A 24,689-nucleotide genomic window follows, 5' to 3' on the forward strand; every position below is an offset into this window, starting at 1 on the left:
CCTCTGCTGTCTCAGAGTTGGGAGAGAATTAAGTGATCCATAAATAGGAAGCATCTTTGAAAATATACCATGTTCTGCAGCTAAAGAAAGAGGCATTACAGCACAGAAATGTGAATATCTTTCTTGAAGGCAAGCAAATCCTTCTGTCTTAATCAGAATGATGTCCGTAGCTGTCTTCAACTCCTGTTTCCCGAACTGGAAGCTTTGACTCTCCCAGTAGAAAGACCACTTGTTGCCCTGTGTGTGTGTGTATTTGAAGAAGTGGATGATGATATCATTTTAGACACATTTGTGTTACTATCAAAAGAAAAGAATTAAACAGATAAGCTCTGGGTGGTTTCCAAGTCTTGGGTCCAGTTTGTTTATCAGTAACTTGGGAAAGCTCTCTCTGCCTCTCCATCCCCAGCAGAATGGAGGCAAGCAATGAATCTTCCAGAAGGACACTATCTCATTTTTGACAACAGAGTGCCTTGAAGTTTAGAGATTTTAGGTAACATAAGAATCACATTGAAGTACATGGTTTAAAATTTCCCCAATACTTGCTGATAAGGCAAATAGTCCTTTAAATTGACACAGCGATTAGGAGGACATGATGCTAACTTTTCCAGATATGTCCACATGATTCCTCCCACCTCGTGAGTTCTGTGGCTTCTGTGGCAATAGTGACATTGCAGTCATAGCAACTCGAATCTGAAGACTTACCCCCTGAGCAGTATGCTTGTTGTGTGCCTGACCCGTTCAATGGTTTCTGATCACTTGACATTCCTCTAAAACTCCAGATTCTGTCACATTGCCATGCTTTTTGCAAATGACTGGAATACTTTCTCCTCTGCTGCTTCCTCCTGCTCAGTTTATCACCTTGGAACTTCCTGCTCCTTGGAGCTACAATTCAAATTTCCCTCTCAGGATAAGCCTTTCGAGTTCCCACAAGGCAGAGGGAGCCACCCTCTTGGTCCCCATGGCGCCTTGCACAGACTCTGTTTATCACAGCATCACATGAACTTTAAAACTATTTGTTCACTTCTGCATTGGACAGATAGTAAAACAAAGTTCATTTCAGCTGGTTCAATAGGAGGAATTCACTGCAATAAATTATGACACAGGCGTTGAGAGAGTCCATCAACCAGAGGGAGGACAAAGAGGCAATGCAGATTTCAGTTGGACTACGAAGTGCCAGCTGTCTTCTAGGGCTGTAAAAACACAGTTTAAAAGCTGTTATCAGAGCCCAGAAACCAAGGCCGCCTGGCCAGATCTGGCCATGGAAGTGGGAAGCCCTGGGACACCACCAAAAGCAAAGGAAAACTGGGATGCCTGTCCCAGTATTTCCCTAACCTGCATCCTCCAGTCTCCGGCCAGAACTCCCACCGCTTCCATGTGGCCTGAAGCCCATTGCCAAGGGGGCCTGGGAAATGCAACTTTTCAGGGAAAGACTCAGGTTATGTCTGAGAGCAAAGAAGCAGGCGACTGGCTGGAACACTCATCTCCCTGAGTACACGGTGAGCTTCCTCCTTGTCTCCCCAGCACAAAAAAGATAGATACTACATAGATCTGTGGAGGGAGTAAAGTACTGTCTTAAAGTGAGATCTGTTTCCTTTGTATTCTTGTCAAAGAGGCTATGCCTTTTTAGAAAAATAATATCAAACTTCTCAGCTTATCTTAAGCCATTTTCTTTTTCTTTATCAAATTGAAAAGTACTCTTTTTTTTTCCTCCGACTATTGTATTTCCATCTTTGTCTTCTGGCTTTTCAGTTTCCACATTCTCAGAGTTCCAAGAAGATGCTAAGAAACCTCTGGTAATCTTGTTTGAAATTTGCAGAGTTCAGTCATCTGTTCCCTAGGGCCCTGCTCTGTAGGCCAGTCAGGCTAAGAAAGGAACTTCTTTGCTATCAGACACTTTTTAAGGCTTTTCATTATCAATTCACCAGTACAGCACATAATGAGGTCTTGTAGTAGCAGATAGGGAATGCATTTCTCAGCCAAGTGGCAGAACTTGTAGCTGCCAGATCATGGGCCATTATCTACAATGACTTCATGGGTATTCCACAAAGAGAATTTTCTTTGTAGAAGGAAAAAAGGCAGGTCTTGCTGAAGGCTTTTTAGCCCAGGCCAAACCAAGATGAGCTGGTGTTGATATCTAAAGGGGATGGTTCTCTTTTTCAGGATGAAATCATTTGGCATCTGCCCTAGCCATAAAGCCAACCTTCCGCGAAACAACTTTCAGTGAGTATGTGAATGGATATTTACTGGTCTCTCAAACTCTGTGGCTTCTTTGCTATTTGCTAATTTTTCTGTGCAAGCTCTCTGTGAATCAGTTTCTAGTTCAGTCATAACATTTCTCAGAACTTGCTTATAAATCAGCCATGTGCATAGTTCCTCACACAAATTCAGGGAAAGAAAAGAGCATAAGCTACTCCATGGAGAAACAAATTCTGGAAAAGTCGATGAGAAAAAATAATGGCGATGTTTGACAGAGGTGGGTGTGAGGTGGCCGTGGTGTGCTGGAGCCCACACATATACGTCTCCCCAAAATGAATTGCTTACCTGTCTCTTCTAGCACCATATTCAACAAAATCATATTGGTAGCTTGGAATTGACCAGAGCTGGCATGTTTATACCACAAAAATTGGCAAAAACTACAAAGGAGGGCTTTCTCCTTTTCCTTCCTTTCCAGAGGTTTAGTTGTAAGACATTTACTATTACCTCACCACAGGGACAGGTGATGCAAGAGAATCTCATTTTTCCCAAACTGTGCTCTTTGATAAAGCCCATCAAATAAAGATGACCAGGAACAAACCAGTTTCCAAATGAATTTAGGTTTATTAATTTACTGTACCAAGGGGGATCAAACATGGCAGGAACTGTAGGCATCTCAGTAAGAGGAAGAGGGAGAGGCTTCTAGAATGAATTTTGAGATGGACCAGGGAAGGGGCAACAGCTCTACGAGGGAAGCTGGGAGGCTGCTGCCCAGCAGAGGCAGCTTAGAAGCTGGGTGTGCGGCAGACATTATTCAGGAGATGGAAGAATGAAGTGGAGCTGAGGGAGCCATTGGGAAAGAAGTTGTCTTAGGTGAGAGAGCAGTAATCACCCAGAAGGGGAGTCTTTGCCCATCATTTCACAGCTGTGTTATTGATTGCCTGGAGAGACACCCTGTTCATGTCCCATCAGAGACATTTTTGGGTGCTATTAGGAACATTGCAGTCTGATTACCAACAGTTTTAAAACATGAACTGGGGGTCCTGTTCCTCTGGAGACTGCCAAGTTAAGATAACTGCAGAATGTTGTGTCCAAACCCCTTATCTCCTGCTTCCCTGTGACAAAGTGGCCCACAGGCTGGGGGACTCTGGGCAAGAGTGGCTCCTTTCCCACTGAAGTGAATAAACAGCAAAGCTTCCAGGATGTGAAAAAACATGGTTTCTCCACACAGTTTCACTAGTATCCATGCACAAAAGCAGTTTTTCCAGGTTCACACCTTCACCCTGCTTGCTTGCTTCAGACTCACTGGTCTGAATTCATGGCAAAATTCACAGGGAATGTGGTTGCATTTTTATCCAAACAAAGTACAGGCACAGTGAAATTTGTCAAGACTTTTATATCTTAAACACCTTTAGTCTCCAAAACTGCTCACAGTGACTGACACAAAGGAAGTGCCTAATAAATGCTTGTAGAATTAAATCTTATAGGATGGGGGCTATTGGGCACGTCTCTGGCCACACTGTGTGGACAGTTCTATGCTCCCACACATTTACTAAGGCTGTTTGTTACCAACCTTGTCAAGTTCCTTTTTCTATAGAAAGTGCCACTCCAACATCACCCGGTTAGGAAGGAAAATGTGGTCTCTGCAGCTGTGCCCTTGAGGTGTGGCCCTTACTACAAGTAAACATAAAGCATCATCTTTTTCTATAGTTCATATCCATAAGGCGACCAGATTTTTTCAGCAGGTGTCTTAATGTCTCCACAAACCACCTGCATCAGGACTGCCTGGTGAGATGCTTGTTTACATAATGCAGATTCCCATCTCCACCCCCATTGACAGAATTGGGAAACCCTTCCCTGGAAACAAAGGTCTGCACTTTTCACAAACTCCCCTGCATGATGTTTGTGCACATGAGGGTTTGAGAACAGCTAATCCAGACACTGATTTTTTTTCCTTTTCAGTAAGACCTGCCCATCTAATAAATCAACAGGAATGTATTGATTCACTTACAGATACAGAGGTAACTATAATGAAAAAGACATGCAGGGAGCTTACAGTCTTCCAGTAAATTCATCTGTCAAGACAATTTGCCCTGATCTGGGAAAAATTTTGTTTTCCTCTTCTTAGACTGAAAAGAAAAAATAGCATGATGCTTCCTGACCTTCTACCAGAATTGCTAATGATTACAAGCAAAGCTGTGTGTAGTAATTACTTTTCAGAGGACAGGATTGTTTGGGAGTGGGAAGAGGGATATACATCACTGTACCACATTATATTTTGTTGCCCCTCCGCCTGGGTCCACTCTCCATGTCCAAGTCTTAGCTGATAGCCCAGTGCTCCTAGGCCATTGTCTCATTCCCCCCATCCCACCCCGCTAGCACCACCAGCTACCTCAGCCTGTTCCAAGTTCTGTTGTACTGCCTTGGTGGGATCTGGGGTAGGAGCCTGACATCTTCTGTACTTTGGCACCACCGAGCTAGACCCCCAGAGCGTCTGCTTCAACCATCACTTCCAGACACTAGAGATGCTCCAGGACTAAGGGGATATCACTTACTCAAATGCTAGTAGGGGCAAGTGGTGTCCCATACAGGGCAAACTTCACCAACAAGGGACAAGCCAGGCAAGAGCCATCAAAGAAATATCTTGCCAACCCACCCCAAACACATACAACCAAGGACAGTTCCAGGCATAATGGTTTCCCAGAGTCTGTCAGGAGATGTCTGTCCCTATCCTTTTTTCACTGTTACTGCCCTAGAAGGGTGCTTCTAGGTACTAGCACATAACCTTTGCTGCAGGCTCTGCTTTCAGAGGAACCAGCCTGAGAGTATCTCTATTAGCATTTTTTGTTTTTAGGTACAAGTATATTCCTTATTTTAGTCTTTATTTTTGTTATTTCTTTTTTCTCCAGATTCTCTTTTTTTATGGACATATAGTTGACATATAGTATTATATTAGTTTCAGGTATACCATATGGTGTTTTGACATCTATAGCCCTTTGTAAAATCAATTTTTCCAATTTTTCTACTAAAATATTTTAAATATCTTACTTTGGCACTATGGATAACTGTGAGTCCCTGTCTCCCTTGAAATCAGGGATGGTACCTTGCTCACATTTGTTTCTCCAGCCCAAGAATCTTGCTTCAATATAGTAAGGAAGTCAATAAGCATGTATTTAATTGAATACAGCGGAGTCTCTGCCCTCAAAAGGTTTGTGATCAGAATTGAATTGTCAGGCTCCTGGTGCCATCCTTGAAGTGGGTGTGGTTCCATCCTTGAAGTAGGTGTGGTTCCTGGAACAATTGGGAACCTGAATAGTGAGCTGAGTTACCCTATGAGCTCATGCAACATCAGGAGTAAAAGTGGGTGGGAACATGGTAAGAATGACAGAGATGATATAACTTTCATATCCCCAAAATGAATTGCTGAGGGAGCTGTAATTTTCCTGGGCACTGACAGCCACCCATGCCCCACTGGGCCTCTCTGAGATACTTCTGTACCATGAGTAGTCAAACTGAGATCACTGGGAGGCTCACCCCACACAAGGGTATTCTGATTTTAAATCACTCACAACCTTGTCTTTAGGAAGGTTTTTATTTCCTAAGTGTTTATAAATTAATAATACTCTCTTTGGTTAATTTATATTTGTATCAAACATATATTTCCATCATACATAGTTTTTAAAACTTCAAATCATCCTAAAAAGTGGTCTTATGCCCCTCCAGTCCCAGTGACCTAGGTAGGCATGGTCCCCAGGGTTAATTAAAATCAGCTCTTTTGGCTGTTCCCTCAAGTATTTATAGTCACATTTCTAAATTACATGTTGCTATTTCTATTCCTTGACTTGTCAGTTTCAGACATGAACTATTAACATCCCATCATGGTATGTAAGAATGTTCTTCTCACTCCCCATATCCCTGCCTTCTCTCACCCTCCCAACACAGGTTTATCACAATATTTAGTTAGATCAATAGTCAATTGCATATAATCATACAATCACTGTTCACTCCTGAGTCCATGAGCACATGGTTCAATATTCCTTTCCTATACAATTCTTTTCCTGGGGCTAATAATTCCTCTGCTAAATTCTTTGTTGGTTTTCTTTATATGTATCCCAGTTTCTCTCCAGATACTCCAATAACTCTGTCCTATGTCTAGAAATTTTCCTGTCATACACTTACAAATATTTCTCTATCCACACCTCTCCAACCTGTTTGACATGACCTGGGGTACCTCTGAAGTTACCTAACTGTCACTGTCATCCCTGGGTTCCTCTAATTTTGGGTCCTCTGTTTCCTAGATTATTTACTATCCAATACACTTAAGTGTAGAATAAAGGTATTTGCTGATATAGAGGGACTCAAATTTTCCATTTCCTTAGGAAGCTATTGGAGGATGTGCTCCTGCTAAATGAGAGGGTAAAACTAAGAAATGGTAGCCACAGGACATAGGACACAGACTCAAAAACAAGTAAGTAATACAGGGAAGCCAAGTCAATTCACAGAATTCTTCCTCTGCTATGACAAGACACCTTTAATGCTGTCCTAAGGAGCAGTTGACCACAATGCACACACACATTAAATCACTATGACATACACATACAGCATCTTACAATTTTATATGTCAGTTATACCCTGGTAAAACTGAAATTTTAAAAAACCCAACAAACCAAAAACACTTTTAAGCATTTCATAGCAAAGACTGTTTCTTAGTCTGACCAGTTAGAGCAGGGACTTATAAAATAAGTAATATACAAGAATTGAATGTAGACTGCAACAAAATTACCAGCATATTCTTGTTGATTGGCTGAGCACAAAATTGAAGGTTCAAAATCATATTCCCTGGACATATTGAAGGCACTGGTCCATTGTGTTCTGGCTCACAGTATTGCAGTTGAAAAGTCTGATGCTGTTTGAATTCCCAGTCCTTGGTATGTGACCTGTTCTGTGGAATATTTGAGGGTCATTTTATTATATAGAGTCCCATGACACAGTGCCTCTGGGAGGCCCTCTCCTCAGTCTTCAGTGTGTGGTTATGAGCACATTCAGTCTAAACACTCATGTGCTTTAGTTCTGGGACGTTTTCTTGTATTAATCCTTTGATAATTCTGTGTACTCCATTTGCCTTATTTTCTGTTTCTGGAACCCCTGAAAGTCAAATATTCAACTTCCTGTTCAATCTGTAATTTCCTTCCACCCGTTTATCTATCTTTTTTTTTTTCTGGGGTAGTTTCTTATATCTCCTCTTCTAATCTTTCAAATAAAATGTTGGAAGACAAGGTAGTCTAGTTTTAAGTTCCATGGTCTCCTTGTTCTCTGATTACTTCCCACTTTATCTTTTTGTTAAATCATGGTGAAACACAAATAACAAACATTTTTCATCTTGCCATTTTTAATGTGCAATTCCGTTGCATAAGTATATTCACAATGTTGTACAATCACCACCCCTTGGAAAAAGTCCATTTCCAGAACTTTTTCATGATGCCATACTGAAACTCTGTATCCATTAAACAAGTCCCTATTCAAATGCCTCCCCTGTCTGGAACAGCCCCTGGCAATCACCAGTCAACCTTCTGCCTCTGTGAATTTGACTACTCTAGGGACCTCATTTAAGTGGAATCATACAATATTTATCCTTTTGTGCATGGATTATTTTTTTTATAATAAACCTTCTAAAAGGTGTGAAACATTATCTCATTGTGGTTTTGATTTGCATTTCCCTCATTAGTGATATTAGATAACTTTTTCATGTGCTCATTGTCCATTTGTATATCTTCTTTGGAGAAATGCCTACTGAAATACTTTGCCCATTTTTTAAACTGAGTTGTTTGATTTTTTTGTTGTTGAATTTTAAAGAGTTCTTTATATATTCTAGATACTACCTAATCAGATATATGATTTGCATGATCTTTTCAAAGTTCGTCCATGTTGTAGCATATCACAATTTCCTTCCTTTTAAGGTTGAATAGTATCCATTGCACATATACACCACATCTTGTTTATCTTTTCATCTGTCAATGTATATTTGGGTTGTTTCCACCCTTTGGCTATTTTGAATGCACTGCTACAAACACTGGTGTGCAAACATGCTTTCAGTTTTGGGGAGTATGTACCCAAAGTGGAGTTGATGGATCATATGATAATCCTGCTTAATTTGGGGCAGGTTGGGGGAAAATGTGATAATATTTCCCACAGTGGCTGTACCATTTTACAATCCTAAATGCACAAAAGTTCCATTTTTTCCACATCCTTAACATGTTCTTTTCTTTTTTCATAATAACCACCCTAAAGGTGTGAAATGTTCTCTCATCTCACTGTGGTTTTGATTTGCATTTCCTAATTAGTGATGTTAGATAACTTTTCATGAGTTCATTGGTTATGTGTTTATCTTCTTTGGAGAAATGCCTGCCTAAGTGCTTTGCCCATTTTTAAACTGCGTTGTTTGTTTTTTTTGCTGTTGTTGTGTTTTAACAGTTCTTTATATATTTGGATACTAATCCTGAAAAGATATATGATTTCCAAATACTTTTTCCCATTCTGTGGATTCTCTGCTGTCAAGATACACAAAACTTTTGATAAAGTATAATTTATTTTTTCCCTTTTGTTGCCTCTGCATTTGGTATATATCTTTGTCTTGCCAATGGGTTTCAGCCCCAGGCAAGCTCACTATGGATTCAGTGTGACCAAAGAAATCGACAGCAAAACGCTCTTGGGGTGAAAAGGTTATATCCAACTTTATTTCCAGGTGTCAGGTCAGTCACTAAAATCCCATTCATTCAGAGCGAGTATGCATGCAGCAAACCAGTCTCTGCCTCTGGGCCCCTCTGTCTGCATGGCCGTCCTCTGGGCCCCTCTGTCGTCCCATAAAGCCGTCCTCTGGGCCTCTCTGCACAGTCGTCCCGCAAAGCCATCCTCTGGGCCTCTGCCCTCAGCGCTGCCACCACTCCAGCCTCTGCTCTGCTCTCCTGCAGCCTTGCAGCCCTGCCACTGTGTCGTGCCCAGAGTACTGGGCAGAGCTCTTTTTATAGAGTCAACAGCCATGTATTGCCCTCAGGTGTGGAGTGAGCTAGTCAACCAGGGCCAGGTGAGAATCCTGGCCACAGGAACTCTCGTTTTATCCACACTCCACCCCTCCAGGATTCTCTCCTCTCAATCTAAGTGCCCTTAGTCATCTGCAATGGTCCCTGTGCAAGGAAGCTCGAACATTGTTCTCCAGCCTCTACAGCAAAAAGTCTTGCAGACACACAGGCTGGACTCATGGCTCTGTCTCTGACCTCTGCCTCTTTGGTCTTAATGACTGGAACTGCTGCTCTGGTTTCAGTTGTTGCCATAGCTCCAGTAAGATCCTATTTGGCTTCCCATCTAATTTCCTTCCATCTACTTCTTCCCATATCAAATCAACCCACATCTGGGTCCTCGTAACCCTCACAAGGCCCCTCCAATTCCTCCTGTAACAGGGCTTATTTCTTTCTGGGTTCTCATTGCTTCAGCTACAGTATGTGTCACCTCACATTTTGTACTCTCTGCCTCAAGGCATCCTGCACTGTCAGGGAAGACAGCTTTCCTATCACTGATCCTGACAGAACGATTCCATCCACCCCTAAGTCCCACAGCCACCAGCCCAGCCTGAGTATAGGGGCAGAGCACAGAGTGCTCCATGACCTGGGGAGGGGGCTGCTCCTCCTTGGGGAACTTTCAGCTGCTGGGTCTTTATTTTCTTTACAAACACTGGGTGTGCTTTCAACACAGGAGGCACCAGTGCCTCCAGCACCACCCCTTCATCCTTCCCCAGCTCCTCTGTTTCTGAGACTGATGGCACCTTTCTCTCCCCTCCCCCGAGTGCCTCCTCTGCTACAATCTTTACCTTTACTACTGTGCCTCGCAGCAATGCTACCTCTGTCTCTTGCCTTCAGCTCAATGCTTCGCAGCTGATATTCTCATGCCACCTCCGCCTGTGCTTCCCTCAGGAGTTCATCCTTTTCCTTGATGACCTCTTCCTCCTTCAGAGCACCTGGTAGCACTGCGGTCTTGTCTCCAATGGCTCCTTGCTGCCGGAGTTCTCGTGCTGCCACCCCCCTCATCAAGGCCATCTCTTTCCTCAGGGAATCCACAGAGGTTTTCAGCTCAGAGGGCTGCAAACTGCTCATGCCACCATTTCTTGGGTCTCCTCTGTAGACCTTTTTAGTACAGTGAGAAGCAGCCAACCCACAGTCCCGCTGCCTCCCGGGCACTCTGCTTCTCAAAGGATCTGCTTACTATACTAAGGGCCACCCCTACTGCCTCAGGTGTCACCTCCACCTGCCTCCAGTCCTGGGGTGGAGACCAGTCCTCTAGGAGGCAAGCCACCTCAGACCACATACCCACTGGGGGATGATCCACTGTCTTCCCATTCATAGGGGCAACCCGCTGAAGCACCCCTCCCATAAGGGCAGATAGTTTTTTCCTTGGTTAACAATGAATCCTGCCAACTATGCCAACTGTCTTGCCAATGGGTTTCAGCCCCAGGCAAGTTCACTATGGATTCAGTGTGACCAAAGAAATCGACAGCAAAACACTCTTGGGGTGAAAGAGTTATACCCAACTTTATTTCCAGGTGGCAGGTCAGTCACTAAAATCCCATTCACTCAGTGAGTCTGCATGCAGCAAGTCAGTCTCTGCCTCTGGGCCCCTCTGTCCTCACAGTCATCTTCTGAGCCCCTCTGTCCGCACAGTCATCCCACACAGCCGTCCTCCGGGCTTCTTTGCACAGTCATCCCGCAAAGCCATCCTCTGGGCCTCTGTCCTCAGTACTGCCACCACTCCAGCCTCTGCTCTGCTCTGCTCTGCTCTCCTGCAGCCTTGCAGCCCTGCCACTGTGTTGTGCCCAGAATACTGGGTGGGTCTCTTTTTATAGATTCAACAGCCATGTATTGCCCACAGGTGTGTAGTGAGCTAATCAACCATGGCCAGGTGAGAATCCTGGCCACAGGAACTCTCATTTTATCCACAATCTTATTTCCTTTTTAATAGTAGTGTAATATAGCTTAATAGATGCAATAACATCTCTTCTCTTGCAAGTATATTAAATATCTGATTTTTACATTTTATTCTGTTTCCCTTCATTATCTCTGTTTTCTTCAGTGTCCCTATTCCTGGTTTTTTGTTTTCTTTATTTATTTTGGTTTTGGTTTTCTCTTTCATGATAGAGGCTTTTCTTAAATTTTTGCCAAGCTTTAAGCAGTTATTCAGCTTTAAAGGTGCGGTAATAAAAGCCTGATTTGGTCTCACTGGGCAAGAGTGATGACGGACAGAAAAAAATAGTGGGCTTTACTGTAAGATGATAAAATGAAAATCCAGCCTTTTTAAGGGAAGAATCACCAAATGTAAATACATGCAGGCATTTATCAGGCCCTTAGGTTCCTCCAGAGAAGAATCTTCTGTCATCTGTCCTCCTGCTTTGGGAACATTAACCTGCAGAAGGAATGTCAGGGAGAGGATATTTGAGCCCTTCAGTCATTATAAATACATTTACTTAACCTCTTCGTTTTCAGGTGTGTCCTCTATTCCCAACCCTCTATATCTTTGTCTGATGTCCCAGAATTCAGAGCTGCTCAGCTTCAAAGAAGGAACTTCTAGATCTTAGTGGGAGAGGGCATGAGAAAGAGGAATGCACCCAGGGACCAAACCTTTCTTCATGTGGACCTTCCGCTGGCTTCCCTCTGACAGCAGCTGTCTTAGCTCACGCTGCTGAAACAGAATACCATAAGCTGGATGGCTGGTAAACAACAGAAACTTATTTCTCACATACCTGGAGACTAGAAATCCAATGTCAGGGTGCTCAGATGGTTGGATTGGGAGGGCCCTCTTCCAGGTTGTAGACTGCTGACTTTTCACTGGTAGCCTCATATAAAGCAGAGAGAAATAAGCTTTCTGATGATATTATAAGGGCACTAATCCCATTCATGAGGGTACCACTTCATCTAACCTCATGACCTCATCTAACCCTTGTAACTACCTCCACAAAGAACCTGCATCCTAACACCACCCACTAGGGGACCAAGGTTTCAGAGTAGGAATTTGGGGGGAACACAAACATTCAATCCATCTCATCTAACCAACTGTTTCGAAGCAATATCTTGTGTATCCCAATTCTGAGCCTCCCTGGATTCTGAGGGCAAATCAGCTCCACTCCTTAATGTATCTCTTTCAAGAAATCTAGGTTTGGCTTCCCTCCACTCTCCTAAGTCATTATCACCTCCATGGGCTTTGCATTTCCTAGAAATTTGTTGCAATCCTTAGCCCACTGTTGTCTTCTACTGCCTTTGAGAGTTGCTATCATTTGTGTTCCTTTGCCGGCACATTGGTAGAGAAAAAAATATATATGAGGTCAATTTACCTTGTCTTACCAGAAGCCTCTCCCATCTCTTGAGTATTGCTGTGTGCCCTTTTCTTTGTGACTGCATTTATAGTTCAGCATTTCTCGAAGGCCATTTCGAGGAACAGTGGTTACACAGGCTGTTAATAAAGATAATAAAGAAAGGATCTCATGGCCAAGTAAGCATGGAGATGGTAGCCAATAGACATTGCCCAGCAATGCCAGTGTCTATCAAAACATGTAGAAGCACTCATTAAGAAATGCCTCCAGGGTCAGGTTAATAGCCACAATAGAAAACTATTCCCATTGCATTATGGCATGCCTTTTTTGTGATTACAAGCGCACACACACACACACACACACACACACACACATATTATACTCAGATTGCATTTCTATCTTATTCTCTGGATTTGGTTCTAAATTATTTAAGAGTTAAGATATTCAAAAGAATATGCTACAGTCTCTGAAGAGAAATTCCAAGCATGTTTTGTGTAATGACATAGTCAGCTTAAATCTAGAAGCCCCTGAGTTAAGTCCTTTGAAAGGCCAATTGAGTGCCCTGCTTATGAATATTGTTTAAGTCTTTTGATTTTATGACTGTATCTTATATATTCAAATGAGGCACATCTTATACGTTCACTTCCAACTTGGTGAAAGAAAAAAACAAGGATTAAGCTCCTTCAGTGAGCAGTGCAGTCTTCTCCTTTGACAGGCATCAAAACCAGCAAGGACTTGGTCTCTGTTTTCTTTATTCTCTCTGTTAAGCTCTTCCTATGAAGTTGTCCCACATTTGATGTGTTCTTTGTTAAATATCACTCATTCTCTGCCAATTCAGAAACACATGCCTTGTTTCTGTTACAGTTGACAGGGAGGAGAAAAGAGGGCCTCGGTTTTTTTCCTCTAGGAGTGAGTGGGGAAAAACATTTCCAAAGGCACCCAATGATTTCTCCATTCCGAATTTTGACATTTCTTTCATGGTTTGTCTCTTTTCTGAGGAAAGGTGCTTCTTGTATGGCAAATGCTACTTGTTACAAATGCAGTCAGCATCCCTGAAACACTCAAAGGGTAACTTCATGATCCACTGAAGTGTCTGGCTGACACACAGTGTAGCTCAGCTGCCAAAACCCTAAATGAATGCCGATTACAATCAAATGCAAATTAGTTGCAGCAGCACTTACATAATTTCCTCAGCTGCCTCCATGTTTCAGGGACAAATGTTCCAGACTCTTCTCATTAATTGCCCCCAGATAAGTGTGCGGTGAGGATATTCCTATCATTTCGTCTTTCATTATTGATTTATACATCTGACATGGGAAGCCTGTAGTTTACCAGTTAGGCAGTTTAATTGGGTTAATTGATGCAGCCACCATTACGCTTTGGAAGGCACTAGAATCTATTACCCACCCACCTTGGCTTTATGCAGTGCAGCCTACTCACACTGAACTGCAGCTGAAACCGTGCGGGAACCTGTCCTGCTCTCAGGTTAATTCATTGTTTCTCCAAGACCCAGCACAGTGCTTGGCACATAGCAGGTGCGTATTAAATTTGTGAGATAAATGGATGAACGAATATTCTAGAGTAAGACTCACTGCAACGCTTTACCTCCAAGGAACTTACAGAAGCTCTGTGAATGAAGAGGCAGAGGATGTACAGAATAGCTGGTGAGGCAGAACCTGGGACCAGGTGTCCCACCTTGCCATGTGTCTGCAGCTCCCCTGGGCCTGTCTTCCCTGGTTGGGGTCTCCGGGAATTTGTTAGAGATGGAGAGTGTCAGAATGCTGTCTGGTTGCACCTTCCTGTGAAGCAGGACCCCAAGCCTTCATAGCACGATGCTACCTCCTCTACTGGCACCCATGCAACATCTCTGCAGGTGTCTCCACAGACCAGAGAGAAGGCCAGTGAGCCCACTCATGAAATGAACAGGCTTCTTACTGCACGTGGCAGGGACTGCTGCTAGCCATGACCAAAATGTGAGCTTTGCTGCCGTCATGTCACTTTGAGTGGCTACCTGGCTATATCTTCTAAGCCTGTCTTGCATCCAGATAGCCCCATTCAACTAGTTTTCACCAGGGAACTGCACTGGATTGTGCCATCTGAAGTGGGCCACACCCACAGGCCCCATATCACACCGTCTTACACTGTGATGTTGCACTCTGGTATTGAGCAGTGGGGTCTATGTTCTCTCCCTTCTGTCTTGAAGGGTTCCTGAGGCTTATCAGGCCAAGTCACGAAAGGTGACACAGCTTCTACATGGTCCTCTTTGGGACAGTCACCCTGTGAGGCAGCCCGGCAGCCACTTGGGAGGCCCAAGTGTTCTGGCTACAGCCACCGTGGATGTACCAGCAGACATCAGCCCTCGATAGAGGGAGGCGAGCTGGCCGAGGACACCAGCCGTCCCAGGAGACACCAAATGGAGCACAGACAAGCCGTCCCCATCAATCCCTGTCCAAGTTGCAAGTTCTTGGGCAGAACATTGTCATTGTTAGAAGCCACTAAGTTTGGGGTGATTTGTTAGGCAGCAGTAAAGAACTGGAATGGGAAGGTGAGTGGAAATGATGCATCATTCCACATGAGAATATGTCACTTCCAATATGAGACAAGAACTAGGGATGCCTGCTCCGTACCCGCTCCTTCCCTAAGGCCTTCAAGGCAGCTGGACCACAGATGTGAGGAGCCAAGTATCCTAAATGCTCCATGTGGCAAGTTTTCTGTGACTCAAGAATACCTGCACCACAGGGTTCAGGCAATAGAAATGAATTTTTGTGTTGTGACATTAAAATTAAAGAGTTTATACTTCTACAGTATCTGGAGGCATCCTGATGCATTTCTTCTAACTGGTCCTACCTCTGCCCTTGCCAGTATTGTCCTCTCATTTAGTTTCCTAGGTTCCAAGTAATTCTAACCATTGCCACTTAGATTTCTGTTCAGTTATCTCTACACTGATAGACAAGCCTGGGTATTATCAGGACAATACTTAGAGACATCAAACATCTGGGTGATGTTAAGGCAGAGGGCAAAGGAAGGGTGGAAGTTCACTCTTAATATCTCTCCTCCTCAAAGGTAGCATTCACCCAGGACACTTAAGAGCAGGACCCACCACGCTCCACAGAGGCAAACCGGCACTGCTCAGCAGAATGGATCCCCAGGCTTCATCCCAAGCCAGCCTTGTCTGGGGAAGCTGGAACCGTCACACACAGACATTGAGGAGGAGACCATGTTGGCATCCTGACCATATTATATAACCAGTTTGGAGGGAGCAGATAGATCCTTGGCGCCTGTGGGCTTCAGCACCAGCTAGAAGGCTGAGAACGTTCAGGGCTCAAGGCAACATCTGCGCACCAGTGTCTGGTGCCCCCCACAGGGCTTGGGGATCTCAGGCTAGTGCTTATCTCTTGAACTCTCCACTGACAAGAATCCCTGTTTCCCTGGTTCGGAAGGGCCATGGGCCACCACATCCTCCCAAATAATAATAATGCAATGTGCTATCACATCATTCCTGACACTTGAGGGCACAAAAGCACTCATTTTTAAATATTAACTTGAGTTGGTGGTACAGAAGGTGGCTAGTGAGCTTCAGTGGGTCTCCCAGAATTTCTGGACTCTGAGAGACCCCCAAAGCTCCTGCCCTCTGCCTGGTATTAAAATGCAATTCCTTACCTGAAATACATTTGGAAAAAAATTGGAGAAATTCTTCCAGAGAGCTCAGATTGTGCCCCTGACACCCTGGATGGGGATCTTGGTGTGAGCTGTGGGGTTCTTCCAGGAAGTGGCTTTTCGAATGTTCAGCATAAAATACATTCTTGGGAACACATGAGTGCCCCGACCTGCCTGCCTCAGCTTGGCCTCCGCACCAAGGGGCCGGCGCAACCCACCCGCAGCTTCCTTCCTGATTGTATCACTCGCCTCTATTACTGAAGCTGCCTAAAGCCTTCTCCACTTAACTTTTTAAAAAACTTTTTCAAAACTTAATGGCAGGTGCCCAGGGAGCAATTGGAATCCAATCCAAGATGAAAAAGTTTTACCAGTAAATGGGAAAATACAATAAAAATAGATGCTTACTTTCTGAATTCCGATAGGAACTCACTTCATCAGTGTTCCATCTCCCCTGGACTTACACAGTGCCTGGCATTTTGGGGTGCAGTCATTTTGGGTCTCTGGGGTTTGCTCTGTGTTCCCAGTCTTGGAACAGTATGAAAGATCATGTGCCATTTCCCCAAATGGCCCCAGTGTGGGAGAATATTTTTTTTATGCTTCAATAGAGACCCCAGAGTAGAATTCAGCCTTTTACAGTTCATTCCTAAATTGAACAAACCCTTCTTCTATGGGGACCTCAAGAATGTTTGAGAATCCCTCATCTCTCCATGGTTCCAAGCCTGGCCTAATCCCTTATCTTTTCACAAGCTGTTTGGCTCATGCTGTTTTGATTTCACCGGAACGGCTGAGCCCTCTGAGAGCCCCAGCTCTGGCCTCCTCTTTTCAATGGGTCCCTTTGGGCCTCTGGGCTTAATGTCTTCAATGGAGATCTTGTGGGATAATGTTTCCAAATTTGTTTTCCAGAACCTCAGCCCCTGGGAGCTGACTTGCCTGGGTTTTATCCGCCTCCGCCTGGCGGCCCCCTCCTCTTTACCTCGTCCCCCCTCCCTCTTTTCTTCCATCAGCAGCCCCCCACACCCTGTTGGCTCCATCACTCAGCGCTGACCTTGGGGAAGCGATAAACGCCTTTGGTGGCTGGGCTCAGCTGGAGACTCAGAGGTGCCAAAAGCGAGTTTAAGTTTTTAGCCTTCTCCATCTTTCACTAATTCTTAGCAGGTTTGGGAGGTTTAAAGCCTTTGTCAGTCCATGAAACCTCTTTTCACCCACTCCTGTCCGTGAGGCTCCTCACTGAAGGCCCCGCCCCCAGTTGACCAGACTCCGTTTCCTCCCAGTGATGGAGCCGTCCCCAAGCTGCTTTTGGGCTGCCCAGCCGCTCAGCAAACCCCCAGGGATGGGCACAGCCATCATCCCACTGCCCATGTTCCAGCCGGCTGGAAAACTATGTGGGGGAGAAGGGAGTCTTGAAGCACCCTCCCCCACCCGTGCTGCCCCTCCCCTCCCACAGACCCAGGTTCTGTGACCACCCCCCGGATCTGCCTGAAGCAAATGGGTCGAGAGCCTTGACGAATCCAGATTCTCTAGCAAATCAGATGAAAAGCAAAGTGCATCAGGGATGAAGCCTGTTATGCTTCAGACCCAGTGCTGCTCAGGTCCTGGCACCCAGCTGTGTGATTAGTTTGTGCCTTCGAACTCAGTCAGGTTTCAAACCCGACCCTCCATAACCTGATGAGCACACTTCACATACACAAGATGCTAGAGTCTTGGAGTCACAAAGTAAATGGAGGACAGAACATTCTAACAGCGAATTTCCAAGATGCAGACCTCACACTAGAGTATATAACTTGCTCAAAGCCACCTTAGAGCCATTTGTGGGTTCCATTTAAGAGCACTTATGAAACAGGGGCTGCAACCAGGGGACACAAACGCACATAGACAGTCCCTGTCCTCAGGGTAGCCCTGGTCTAATCAGGAAGATGAGCTTGGGGATCTGGGCTTTTCCCACACTCAGCTCCAGCCCACGCCTCACTACGTCTCTGGAGCTGGGCCTCAGGATGTGCATTTTTTAGGTATCAAGATCATTTGGATGTTCATTCAGGGTTGGAGAGTTCTGAAATTGCACACAGAATATGACAGAAGGACAGAGGAAGACCAGCCTGCCCATCCAAGGGAAGGAGTAGAGTATGGAGAGCAGAGGAGTTCAGTAATGAAGTCATTCATTCATTCATTCATTCATTCATTCATTCATTCATTCATTCATGGAACAATTCATTTATTGAGAGCTGATTATGTGCCAGTCAGTCTTCTGAGTGCTGCAACTATCAGGGTGCACAAAAAAGATTTTTTAAAGAATCCCAGATCTTATGGAGATGATGGGCCTTGATCTCCTTGAATAGGATCCAGCCTGGGAGAGAAGTGGGGGAGAAGCAACAAGTATCTATTTTCAATGTGAAATTGAAGAAACCGAGGCTTTGCTACTTACACAGCGGTGGATCCAAGATGCAAATGCTGGCCTCCTGACCCCACTATTGTGCTTCTATGTAAGGCAATCAGTTAAGACAGGGTCGAGTCCTGGCAACCACCTGATTGGTGCCAGCACCAAATGTGTGGTTGTAAGTTTAGTCTTTTGCTTATGTTTCCCTTGCTAACAGAACTTTCTGGGGTGACAACGGTTACACGTGCATAACATGAGTCTTTTGCTCAGCACTTTTAACTTCAGCTTCCAGGCTTATTGGGTTAGAGATATTCATCTACACAAATAATATAACTCCCTTAAGGAATTCAAGACATTTTAAAAACCACAATCAAATTTGTAAAATAAAGCAAAGCAAAGCATAACAAAAAAACAACAAAGAAGTCATGTAACCATTTTTTGTTATGCAAAACTGGAATTAAGAATGAGAATTGGACAAATATTCAAAGAAAGAGCATAGAGTTTATCAGCGTATTATTTTCAGAGAAAACTATAAAAGCAAACATGCGTATTCAGGAGATTTTATATGTATATCCCAGACCAAGACTGAAATTCTTAAATTAACAAAAAGATTACCATCTTTAGTTAGCTAGAGGAGTAAAGCATGGAATCAATTGTTACTTTCCAGCAATTTCTTTCTTTCAATTCTATACTGATTACAGGAAAGAGTATCTTTGTAAAGGAAATTCAACAACAGCTTGGTTTTCAGAGGGAAACTAAGATATACAATACCTCCCCAAGGTTACTTCCGTTCAAGGAGAAGGAAAACAGACCCCAAAATGCTTGAAGTGGTAACAGTGGTTAATTTTTATTTCACAGCTGATAACGATTTGTCCTTTCATAGGTCCAAGATACAAAAACAGGGCTGCATGTGACTTCCTTTGCAGAAGATGGGCAGATCCATGGACTTTCCTTCTCTGACAGCTGCTCATGCCACCCTGCCCGAAGGTCACTCAGCTCTCATGAGCTTTACCCCATACATGTCATTTACTGTGGTCACACCTGGACCTTGTCATGCTCTACAAGGCATTCTGCAGCCCTCATCTTAACCCTCAGTTCTGCTTCCTCTTCCTTCTGAATTCCTTCTCTGCACCTGCAGCAGATCTCCCAGTCTCGAGACTGCTTTTCCTCCCAAATGATTACCCTTCCCTCCTCCTGGCACACTACAGCCATTCCTCATCCATGACCTAAATCTCTCTTCTTGCACGGCCATTCTCCATCTTTAAAATGCCCTTTCCCTCTCCCCCACTTCTCCCCCAAGTTTGACCCTATTCAAGAAATCAAGGCCCACCATTTCCATGAGAAAGCGGATTTTTTTAATCTGTTTTGCGCCCTGCCATAGTCCCAGCAACCGAGAAGAGTGGCTGGCACATCATCAGTTCTCAATAAATATCAAATGAATGAATGAATGACATCATTACTTGACTCTCCTTTCTCCACACTGTTCTCTCCTTCCCTCTGGATGGGTGAGCTGCTCCTTCTTCTACCATCATGTCTTGTGCACTTTCAGGACTTACAAGCCCTGAGTGAAGTGTGGTGCATAGCAAATGTGCACCAAGGCAGCTGTGTGAATATTGTGGTCCTAAGGTCTGTGGCTCTTCTCTTTCTCCCCCGTGGCCTGGGAACCACCTCAAGGTCAATCAACCTCAAAGCTCCCTTCACCACTTTTCCCAGACAGTGGGACCTCAAATTATCTGGGAGCCAACATCCTGACTGAGTGACCTAGAGATCCTGAGGCAATACTGTTAGCATGACAGGGGACCCAAATAATCCTGGAAAAGTGAGGTCGAGTCCCTGTGATCAGTAGAGTTTTCCAGAGGAAAATAATGTATTTTGGAGGAAAAGCACTGGGCTGGTATCTTGGGCTTGCAGCATGAGACAGTCTGTGGCTCTTCCCAACTTTATGGCTCAGGGTGACTTACTTAGCTTCTCTCAATGGGTCATTATCTGCCAAAGAAGAGATACCAGGAGTAGCCATCTCCAGAGTTTTAGTTAGAATTACATATAAATGTAAGGCTCAATGTAAACATGGACCAAAAAAAAAAGGATAAATCAGAGCATAGGTGAGTATTCTTTAGGGGTTCCTAGTTAAACTAGATGCTCCTTTCCACCCCTGACTCCTCCTCAGCCCCAGCCTCCACGTAATTCCTTGATTATTTCTCTGCATCTTCCAACAGAAAGGGTGCACAAGTACTATGTGTCCTCGTTTAAAATTCTAATAAATTACCTAATGGAAGGTAGAGGAGGTTAGTCTGTTTGGGGTGAGTTTTATGAGTGAGTTGCAGATTGCCAAGTCAGTCATGCCTACCCTCCAGCTCCCAGAGAGGCTGCACTGGGGCACACAGCTGCCTCCTGTCATGTTGCATCCAAGTCAGCTCTTCATTTCACATTAGCAGGTTTCTCTTCAAAACACGCCCATTTTGCTGCTGCACGACCCCCTCTTGTGCAGGGGAGTTTGTCACACACCACTCATCAACATGGTTCTGCATTCGTAATTGCATCATTTCTGTGGCTTGACACATCTATGTAAATAGCATTGATTAGTTTCTGTCACTCTTTATAGTATCAGTTGTGTTTGCCAAGGGAAGCTAAACTTGAGCTTGGACTAAACCAATGAGCAGGACTAAACCAAGACCCCCACTCTCCCACCTGTCTCTTCTGCTTTCACATCAGTGCCAGAATTTGCAGCTCAATCGCCACAGTGGCTATGCCAAGTTCCAAGTCAGGACTTTCAAAACCCTTGCCTTGGTGACCGTCACCAAGCCCTTGAGAACACTGACGGGGCTGGGCTGAGCCAAGCCATCTGAGCTGTGGGCCACTTTTCATATAATGTGCTCCTCTGATGGCTTCATTGCTTATATCCCTGTTGAATCTTGGCCTCTAAGTTTAGCCTCACCCAGTACAGCAAAGTCACATGGCTTTTTTAACAAGTTACTCCGGTTATGAAATATTCTTTAAACTCTGAAACACACTGAATATGTAAAAGCCCCCAAGTTTAGTTCAATGCCAGTAGGTTTTGTTGGCAACGGATGAGCCCTGGGGTCTGTCTAAGCTGGCAGAGAAGCTGAAAGTGAAAGAGCTACTTTGCCACCTCCAGGCCCTTTGAGACTGCTGAGCATCAGAACTGCTGCTTGAAGCAGAATGACTGTCAATGTCCTGTTTATTGATGGCCGTTGGCTGGAAAATATTACTGGGTGCTGAACTGGTACAACTGTACCTTGAAGTGGCTAAGCTTGCACAAGGAGGATGAGTCACAGGTGTTGTCAGATCTCAGGCATGGGCCCCAGACTGAGGTTTTATTACCTTGTTGAAGGTTCAGGTCTTGTCCAAGTGAGAATCCAGGGCTGCCTATACTCACTTCCTCCATCGGGAAGATGGTGACAAAGTGGAGCACAGCACATGGGAGGTGACAATTTTATCCCCTGGGAAAAGTGAGCTTTTTTTTTTATGTCATGTTTATCATTTCCAGTAAATCTTTGGCAATTCTGTGGGTACTCTTGTTCTTTGCTCATGGCCAGAACTGAGTCTATCTGATAGTTGGAGGATTAGTTCCTTTCCTTGCATGGTCACTAGATTCCTAGTCTGAGACCTCAGAGGATTTACTTTCACTGACTAACATGTCATCTTTCTCTTCCCTTTGCATTTTATTTCCAAGGATGGTAGTGGTGTGGTGTTTTTATTTAATTCGCTAAAAGGCTCTGTGGCTACCTCTGTCACCCATAAATTAATGCCCATTGTAACACGCCACATGTAGAAATATATGCTATTAAGATTAGCATGTTGAGAACCAGAGCTCAATCTTCACCATTTGTCACTTCTGTCCAAGGAAAGCAGTGAATGAGTAGACCAAGAATAAGGACCTGGGCACCATATAACATCACATAAGCAAAGCCAAGTGGGCTGTGGCAAAGGAAACACATCGTCACCAGCCAAGATGAGCTGCTGCTGGACCAAAGGTTCCCCTGGCTCCACTAAAGGGAAGTGTAGGTAAGTGCTGTGGGGATCAGGAGGGACACCCAGCCCTGCCTGGTGGAGCAAATGATAAGTGATCCTTCAGTTGGGTCCCAAAGTTCAGTAGGAATTGGCTGCACGAAGGGTGTGAGCTTATCATTCAAAGGAAATAGTGAGCATGACAACCGGGAGGAGAAAGGAGCTGTGAGCGGCTCAGTGCAGCTGCAGAGGTGGAGGGAGGCAAGCTAGGGTCCAGAGAGGAGGCAGGGCAGGATCACGAAGGGCTTGTGTGAAGTGCAGGTAGGGTTCCAACAGGAGGGAGAGCAACATGATCAGAAGTGCAGCTTATTAGCGCACTGTGGTGGAGGAGCCAGAGGAGGCCAGAGTGCACATAGAACAGGCCCAGAAAAGAACACACATAACTTGGATTCTAGGCAGTGGTGGCAACAAGGCACAGAGACAGAACAGAGGGACAGTGAGATGGTCAGTGAGGTGTGGGCATTAGTAAGGGGCAGGGGGTGCACCTGGTCCTTGAGGCTTCTGGCTTGAATACCTGAAGAACATCAGAGCCATTCACTGAGACTAGGCACTCAGGAAGAGGAGCCGGCTGGCAGAGGGAGTGGCCACAAGTTCCATCCTAGCCATGGTAAACCGGGAGCACCCAGGCTCCTTGATTTCTGGTCGTATGCAACATGCACAAGCATGTTGCCTAGTTAGATGTGTTTAGGTAGTTGTAACCCCCTCTGTGCTCCATGTGACCCCTAAACCCCATCCCTGGGTGGGCCCTGCAGGAAGAACTGTAGATTAAGGGTTGTGCAGGACTAGGAAAAGTGGTCAGCTATTAATATTCTCTGAGTCATGTCAACACCAAGGAAACAGCATTTTGAGATTGAAAAGGCAACAATCTTTCTAATCCTAATATAAAAGACTATGACCACTTTTGTCACATGAAGCAAAATGGATAGCCCCAGTATAAATCTTGCAAGAGCTGACCGGGAGTAATCAACTTTGCTACATTAGCAAAAGTATCAAGATTCAGATAGCTGACCAATAAATACTTAGTCATGCTGACTATGTGATAAGGCATCTAAGAGATGCAAAGATGTGGATGATGGCCCCATCCTCAAAGAATTTGTCATTTTAAAGGGCATTCATGAATACGAACAGCTGTAATTCAAAGTATATGTTTCACAGGTACTGTTAGGCAACTGTCAGCAAAAACCCAGGATGGGAGAGATTAGTTCTGACTGAAGTGGAAGGAAATCATGTGGGCTGCACAGGCCTAAAGCCACATGGGCTAAGGATGCTTTGTGAAGCAGACCAGACCTTTGAACACAAGTAGGATTTCATTCTTCCACCATTAAATAAAAAGGTCACAATCAAGACTCAGGTGCACACTTGGTCAAACCATAGGAACCTACCATGTATATAGGTAAAAAAATGGATGGATTTTAACAATCTCATGAAATTCAATATAATAATCCTATCTGATCTGATGCCTCAATTCAAAGACCCCTAGCATGTGCTCTAGACCCCAAACTTGCTGAAGAGGCCTGGCTGGTGATTATTACCAGAATCTTCACATTGACTTTCAAGGAGCAACATTCCAAGGAGCCCACTCTTTCCAACTGGAACAAATTCACATGGTTGGAAGCCTGTGTATAGTTTGGAAAATTCACCCATGTCATCTACCTCATTTCCCAGATTCCCAGTCTTGTGGACATTACAGGACAATCAACATGACTATGTCATGTCCCTGATAACAAATGCTTCAGACAGCTGTTACATCTGAGATTATCACTAAAACTAAGGCTTGTAAGGCTCAGAAGCTTCTGGAAAACCCACATGAACTTCCTGCTCCTTCTTTCATGGACAAGATTAATCACAAGAGCAGCACTATCTTCTCAACCCTGTTTTGCTGAATCTTGCCTGGTGTTGAGAAGTTCTTTGAACCCAGAACCGCACCCTCAAGAGAGTCTTCTCCAAGACTGGCCTGAGTCAATCTTTTGAAGCACACATGCTTTTTAGAGCTGACTGATAACCGACTCTGTCAACTAATGAAAAAGTAAGGATTCCCTGAAGCTGAGGCCACGAACATAGAGCATATGTTTTAAACTGTATTAGAGA

General features: G+C 44.4%; 2 long non-coding RNA genes across 3 annotated transcripts; one reads left to right on the forward strand and one right to left on the reverse strand.

Annotated features, from left to right (window-relative positions):
• Window positions 1–1,055: 1,055 nt before the first annotated feature.
• Window positions 1,056–20,008, forward strand: LOC118970916 (uncharacterized). 2 transcript variants are annotated; one of them, XR_012127921.1, is made up of 3 exons: window positions 1,056–1,496; window positions 2,161–2,224; window positions 19,456–20,008. It is a non-coding gene; the product is annotated as an uncharacterized lncRNA (long non-coding RNA). The 2 variants fall into 2 exon arrangements; XR_005059108.2 differs by having other exon boundaries at window positions 2,161–2,220.
• On the reverse strand, window positions 9,394–16,410 carry LOC108397157 (uncharacterized). The gene is made up of 4 exons (XR_001853120.3): window positions 16,205–16,410; window positions 12,566–12,684; window positions 11,978–12,070; window positions 9,394–11,640 (listed from the first exon to the last, which is right to left on the reverse strand). It is a non-coding gene; the product is annotated as an uncharacterized lncRNA (long non-coding RNA).
• Window positions 20,009–24,689: the final 4,681 nt, after the last annotated feature.

Source organism: Manis javanica, chromosome 2, assembly GCF_040802235.1.
Source record: "Manis javanica isolate MJ-LG chromosome 2, MJ_LKY, whole genome shotgun sequence".
In the NCBI taxonomy this organism is placed as follows: Eukaryota; Metazoa; Chordata; class Mammalia; order Pholidota; family Manidae; genus Manis; species Manis javanica.